Source organism: Hevea brasiliensis, chromosome 6 (genome assembly GCF_030052815.1).
Source record: "Hevea brasiliensis isolate MT/VB/25A 57/8 chromosome 6, ASM3005281v1, whole genome shotgun sequence".
Taxonomy (NCBI): Eukaryota; Viridiplantae; Streptophyta; class Magnoliopsida; order Malpighiales; family Euphorbiaceae; genus Hevea; species Hevea brasiliensis.
In genome coordinates, this window is record NC_079498.1 from 79665415 (window position 1) to 79673281 (window position 7867).

A 7867-nucleotide genomic window follows, 5' to 3' on the forward strand; every position below is an offset into this window, starting at 1 on the left:
TCATGGTTTATGTCAAACTCCATTTGCTATGAATATTATGTTCTCTTTTAATTCCAGTTCTTGATTAAAAAGATTTTCTCATGAGAAACTCTTTTTTGAATAAATCTATCTGTCCTGGCCAGGAACTTGAAACATCAAGAACAATTAAATGAACATAGGATTTTATCTCTATTTACTTAGAGGAACAGATTCCATCTTGATCAACACCTACCTCCATATATAACTAGTAGGAGCCAACACATGCCCATATACCCATACATAGTACAAGTATGAAAGCAGTATCAAACTCAAACTACCTATATACAAGATAACTGTGCTATCTCAGGTCTAAAGATTATATGCACTGATATGATTTATGACAAAACATTGGCAAGAGTAAACTCCATGTGCTTGTCATAAGTGTCACTGGTTCGGCCTACTTATCATTTATAAGAGCCTATCATGTTTGTCATATGGCATGAGACTCACCATTCCATCTTATTTATATCTCATATAAATAACTTGGTAACAAACATGAATCTGATCTTTACGGATAAGTCATGTCCTTATTATGAAGTATCCTCGATTGTGAACCTATTTATGATACTTTGTGCAAGAAATATTGTCACTCATATTCTTAACAACTTAAGAATAATGTTTCTAACAAAATATCAATGGACCTTTTTTATTACACATAAATATATTATGTAAACGGAAAAGTGGAAATGCCTTTTATTAATAAAAATATGTACAAGATACATACTAAATGATATGCTCTAGGGCATACTACTAACATTCTAGTGAGATCGGGGTTTCTTATCCAAACAACCTCTTTTGCAGCATCTGATGCAGCAATGTACTCGGCCTCTATAGTGGAATCCATAGTCGTACACTGTTTGTAACTCTTCCAACTGACTGCAACTCCATTACAAATGAACACAAACTCAGAGGTAGACTTTCTATCAATGATATTTGATTGGAAATCAAAATCAGTATAACCATCCAATTGTAAGTCACCACCTCCATAAATCAAGAATAAATCCTTAGTTCTTCTCAAGTACTTAAGGATATTCTTAATAGCTATCCAGTGTTCCAAACCTAGATTGGATTGAAAACTGCTAGTCAAACTAATAGCATGTGCAATATCCGGCCTAGTACACATCATTGCATATATCAAACTTCCAATAGCTGAAGCATATGGAATCTTGCCATTTTATCTCTTTCTTCAGGTGTCTTTGGAGACATCTCTTTAGAAAGGTGGATACCATGTCTTACTGGTAAAAATCCTCTCTTGGAATCAAGCATGTTAAACCTCTTTAACACCTTTTCTAAGTATAGACTTTGGGATAAACCAATTATTCTTTTCGCTGTATCTCTATAGATGCGAATTCCAAGAATATAGGTTGCCTCCCCTAAGTCATTCATAGAGAATGTATTTAACAACCATACCTTTACAGCTGTCAACATACTTATGTCATTACCTATCAATAGAACATCATCCACATATAAGATAAGGAAAGTGATAGCACTATCACTAACTTTCTTATATACACATGGTTCATCCACATTTTTTATAAAACCAAATGACTTAATGACTTCATCAAAATGGATGTTCCAACTCCTCGAAGCTTGTTTCAACCCATAAATGGATCACTTTAGCTTGCATACCTTAGAACCATCTTGGGATTCAAAACCCCTAGGTTGTTCCATGAAAATGTTTTCTTCAATGTATCCATTGAGAAAAGCTGTTTTGACATCCATCTGCCAAATCTCATAATCATAGTATGCAATTATTGCTAATAGAATCCTAATTGATTTAAGTATGGCAACAGGCAAGAAAGTCTCCTCATAGCCGATTCCCTGCCTTTGGCAAAACCCTTTCGCTACTAGCGTTGCTTTATAGGTCTCTACCTTTCCATTAGAACCAATTTTCTTCTTGAAAACCCATTTATTCCCTGTAGGTATAATACCTTCAGGTGGGTCAATAAGATCCAAAACTTGATTCTTATACATGGAATCAATTTCAGATTTTATGGCTTCAATCCATTTTGAAGAGTCTATATCTAATATAGCTTCTTCATAGGTAAGTGGATCATCTACATGATCTACTTCGTAATGAGTAAACAACTCTTGTTCATCTTCATGAAGAAAACCATATCTCACTGGTGGGTGAGATATCCTGGTTGATCTGCGAGGAATTACTGTAGATGTTTCATCAATAGGTGTAAGTTGACTAGATGGATCTATATCCATTTGATCTGTTGGTTGGTCAAAATTCTCCAATTCTAACTCTATTTGCCTTCCTTTGCCTCCTTCTTGAATAAACTATTGTTCAAAAAATGTGACATCTCTGATTACCACAATCTTTTGTGATGTAGGAAAATAAAAATAATATCCAAAATTTTCTTTTGGATATCCAACAAATTGACCTTTTTTCTAATCTAGTTTCCAATTTATCAGTGTTCAGCTTTTTGATATAAGCTGGATAACCCCAAATCTTAACATGCTTAAGACTTGGTTTTCTTCCAAGCCATATCTCATAAGGTGTGGAAGAAACCGATTTTGATGGAATCCTATTCAAAATATGCAAAGCTGATTCTAATGCAAATCCCTAAAAGGAGATTGGCATATCAGTATAGCTCATCATACTACGTACCATATCTCATAGGGTACGATTTCTCCTTTCAGATACACCATTTAGCTATGACGTTCCTAGAGGAGTCAGTTGGGAAACAATGCCATGCTCTTTCAAGTATTCATCAAATTCAGTACTTAAGTATTCACCTCCACAATCTGATCGAAGAGTTTTAATACTTTTTCCTATTTGATTTTCTACTTTAGATTTAAATTCTTTGAACTTTTCAAAGGATTCATGTTTGTATTTCATCAAATACAAATACCCATACCTTGATTTATCATCAGTAAAGGTAATAAAGTAATGAAAACCGCATCTAGCCATTTCCTTAAATGGACCACATACGTCACTATGTATTAGCTCTAAAATATTTTTAGCTCTTAGTCCTTGTCCAACAAAAGGTGATCTAGTCATTTTGCCTTGAAGGCAGGATTCACAAGTTTGAGTAGGTTCAGAACCTAATAAGGATAAAATCCTCATTTTCTCCAGCTTTGTAATCCTATCTTCTGCAACATGACCTAATCTTAAGTGCCAAATATATTTTGAACTTGAGTTGATTTTCATCATGGCATTGCATTCTTTTAGATTGCTTGCATTCAATTTGTGTTTATCATTATTATCCAAATAATAAAGACCATCATGCATATAACCCGAGCCAACATATTTATTTCGAAAATAAATATTGCAAACATCATCTGTGAACTGAAATTCATAACAATTTCTAGTCAAACTAGATATAGAAATGATCTTAAAAGCATCAGGCACATACAAAATATTATTCAAACACAAAACATGTCCACACATGTAAAAAGATTTAGATCCTATGGCTAAAGCTTCAACAGTTGAGCCATTGCCAACCCAGAGTCTAATATCTCATAACTGCAAGCTGCTACTACTTGCTATACTCTGGGAAGTTCCTATTCCAGTGCCCATCATTCTGACAGTGGAAACACTTTCCTTTGCCTCCATCAGCTTTAGTCTTCCCTTTCTGTTTGGCTATCTTCTTAGAAGGTCCTGGAACTTGAGGTTTCTTTTTCTTATTACCCTTCTTCTTGTTGGACTTTCCAGCAAAAGAAGATACAATCAAAGCTACCTCTTTTCATTTATTGCTCGGCATATTCTTTTGGGAAATAACAAGCATGTTAAGTAAACCAGCCAAGGTGTATTCCTGCTTAGTCATATGGAAATTTGTCACAAAATTCCCAAATGACTCAGGTAGGGACTGAAGGATCAAATTCATCTACAGTTGGAAATCCATGTGAAATTCAAGCTGTTCCAGCTGCTCAATAAGCTGAATCATCTTGTGGACATGATCTCCTACATTCTGTCCCTCAGACATCCTCATGCGGAATAGCTGTCTAGATATTCATACCTAGCATTCCTACTATGCTCACCATACAACTCTTGCAGGTGAAGAAGGATCTCACTTGCACTCTGCATGTTCTCATGCTGCTTCTGTAACTCATTACTCATAGAAGCAAGCATGTAACATTTGGCTCTCATATCATGCTCCTTCCACTTATCCAAAGTATCATGTTCCTCTTGAGTGTGAAGGAGCGGAAGCATGAAAATTGTTAGATTAGAACATTGAATTCAAAAATTTCTTCAAGGGTTTCATGCATCATGCCATGTCCATTATGTACCTAATTGATTTCAATGTTCAATTGCATATTAAAACTCTTTTAATATGTATTACGATCTACATTTGCCATTCAAGATTTTTGAATTAATAAATTAATTCATTAGAACCCTAGATTAATACAAGAATATGTGCACTAACCTTTTGATGCACTGTAGATGCGATTGGTACCTTTGGGAAGCACCTAGGACCCCAAATGTTGTCCCTCTAGCTTGTCCACACCCAGATCACCAATGGCAGCCCCTAAACCAGCTTCTCAAGCCTTGCCAACCAATTAGAAATTAGGGATTTGCCTTTAGAGAGGTTATAGATATATATAGAACACTACAAACAATTTCTAGCAATTTTAATTCAAAGAAAATAATTGATTTCTCTTTGAATTGATGAGAAAAGATGAAGAAGAGGAGAGGAGAGCCTTTGGGTGCGATACACTTGAATTGTATAGATGTTTTTGAGCACATTTGTATTCTAAATCATAGCATTTAGGCAAGTATTTTCATGCATAGTAGTTGATTTCATTAGTTTTCATAAATTATGTTGCCAAGCCCTTAATTCCATGTTTTCTGCATTATTTCAGGTGTTTGGGTGAAGTCCCAAAGGATGGGAATGCAAAGGAAAGCTTAGAGAGGTAAAAAAACAAAGAATTGCTGCTGATACAAAGTACACGGGACATGTAAACCAAGCACCAGACCCGTGCAACCCTCTGCCAGAAGAAAGTTAAAAGAATCGATGAGAAACACAAGTACACAGGTCGTGTAAACAGACCCGTGTAATCTGTAGGGACCCGTGTAAGTCTCTGCTGGGCGCAAGCTTGAAGAACCTTATGGGAACAATAGTACACAGCCGGTGTAATCAGGCCCGTGTAGTTGGCACAAACCCGTGTAACTTTCTGTACCAAAACAAGGCCATGCGATTCTCCTCTAGCAAGTTACACGGCCTTACTTTGCGAGACCCGTGTAGTGACACACGGGCCGTGTACTATGCAGCAACCTATTTTCTGACTCGAATTCCCCCTCCTATTTTCTGATTCGAACGAGACTCCTAAAGCCTTTTGGACTCAAAGTGACCTAACCCTAGAGTAACTAATATAAATAGAAAAGAAAACATCAGGAAGAGAGGGCGGTCACTGTCATCGGGAGTGCTGCTGAAGGTTGCTATTGTCGGGCTCTACATCAGTACCAAAAGAAGTTTCCCAGCTAAAGCTCCACAAGATCAAAGCTACAAACTCTCTTTGGTTCCTTCGTTTCATCTCCTTAGACAAATTTTTACTGTTTATTTCTTTTGCATAACTCTCTTTTTATTGTTTTTACTTTTTATCATGACATTTGCTGAACTCACCATGAGTGAGTAGTTTTCTTATTCTGGATTTGGGAGAGTAGCTCTTGTAATTATTATTATGGATGAACACTGAGTTTTATTTATTGGATTTGAGATTCATTTCTTGATTTAATTTCTTGCGATCTTAATGAATGCTATGTGTTGGTACCCACTTAGTTATGATTGTAGATGTTAATTGAAGGACTGAAAGGTGAAGATTAACATTAGAAAATCAAGATCTTGAACCTAGGAAGTCTGACCTAGACATAGGCTGATACCTTTGTGGAAGCTAAAAATTGGTCAAAGGTCTTAAAGGATTTTAATTAATTTGATCACCATGAAAGTAGGGTTCGAGTTAACTAGAATACACCCTAGATGCCTTGAGAGAGGATTTAGGATAGCTTAGGACTAATTTCCATCAAGGAAAACGATCCTCAATTCACTAAATAAACGAGATAACATCCCTAGTATGATTCAAGTGTGAAATCTTAATTCCAGAATTGCTTCAAATAAATCATTTCGTTTTAAGTTTACCATTTTAGTGTTTAAAGTTAACAAACTTCATTCCTTAAGTATTCGATAACCTAGACAATCAAGATTTCTGTGTAGATTAGTACTTGCTAAACAAAATTCCTCATGGGAACGATACTCTACTTATCACTTTATTACTTATTAGCGATATGTGCACTTACGGTGATTACAAAATAGCGAAATAAGTTTTTGGCGTCATTGCCGGGGAGTTTTTGGTTTTAGTAATATCAAGCGATAGGCGATTTAGCTGATTTAGGCAATTATATTTATTAATTAATTTTATTTTACTGGTTGTATTTCTTTTCTTTTCTCTCAAGTGCCCGATCTGGTATATGACCAGAACAAAGCCAGAAGAAATTTTGGACTGTGATCCAGAAATAGACAGACCCTGAAAGCCATCAGGAGGGAAAGGAAACATCAAGAGCATAGTCAAGGAGATCCTGAAATCCCAACCATGGCCGATAATAATGACAGACCAAGACTCTTAAGAGATTACAGAGCTCCATCTGTCCAAGGATTTCAACCCAGTGTCACTAGACCCACAGTGGAAGCCAACAACTTTGAATTAAAACCAGCATGGCTCCAAATGATTCAACAAACCCAGTTTGCAGGTTCACCAATAGAAGACCTGCACTATCACCTCCAGTGCTTTCTTGCCCTATGTGATACATTCAAGATAAATGGAGTGTCTGATCAAGCAATAAGACTCAGAGCATTTCCATTCTCCATTCGGGACAGAGCAAGGAAGTGGTTACTTTCTCAATTGGCTGGAACATTCACTACCTGGGAAAACCTCTCTCAAGCTTTTCTAGTAAGGTATTTTCTACCTGCAAAGACCGCAAAGCTGAGGCTTGAGCTCAACACCTTCAGACAAAAGGAAAGAGAGTCACTCTATGATGCATGGGAAAGATATAAAGACCTACAGAGGTAATGTCCACACCATGGCATAGAAGATTGGCTATTGGTACAAAATTTCTATAATGGATTACTAGCCTCTACAAGGAGCACAGTTGATTTAGTTGCAGAGGGTGATCTAATGGAGAAAACAGTGCCACAAGCACTTGAACTTCTAGAAATGGTTGCATACCATAATTATGAGTGGTCAAATGAAAGAGGAAATGCAAGAAGAACTACAGGGGTCCTGGAAGTAGATGCCCTAAGCATGATAAATGCCTAGTTTGATCAGCTCACAAAGAAACTCAAAAGAATGCAAGCCAACACAGTTGGTACAAATAGTCGACATGAGGACAGCTATGAAGGAGGATACATGAATTCAGAATACAACAATTTCAATGAACCTATAACACAGATGAACTATGTGAATAATGGAGAAAACTTCAACCAGAGGCAGCCAAACAATCCGTATTCAAATACTTACAACCCTGGATGGAGAAACCACCCAAATTTCTCATGGTCCAATCAGCAGAACCAGACAATAAACAAGCAACAAGGGTACAAACCTCTAGCACCCCCTGGATTTCAGAACAGAGGTCAGAACTTTGCACAGCCATCACTACCTCTCCAACCTCAACAACCTGAACCAAAAATAACCATGGAAACCATGATGGAAGGGTTCCTAACAGCTCAACAACAACAAATTGAATTGATTAAATAGTTGACTTCCAGAATGGACCAATTTGCTACCCATAACAAGATGCTAGAGAATCAAATTGCTCAGCAAGCAAGTTCTTCAAGTAAGGCTGCTGGAAAACTGCCTAGTCAACCAGAAATGAACCTAAGGGAGCATTGCAAAGCAGTTGCACTGA

General features: G+C 36.7%; 1 non-coding gene across 1 annotated transcript; it reads right to left on the bottom strand.

The window, feature by feature from the left end:
- Positions 1 to 6942: 6942 nt before the first annotated feature.
- On the bottom strand, positions 6943 to 7049 carry LOC131181207 (small nucleolar RNA R71). Its single transcript, XR_009149835.1, has one exon. It is a non-coding gene; the product is annotated as a small nucleolar RNA R71 (small nucleolar RNA).
- Positions 7050 to 7867: the final 818 nt, after the last annotated feature.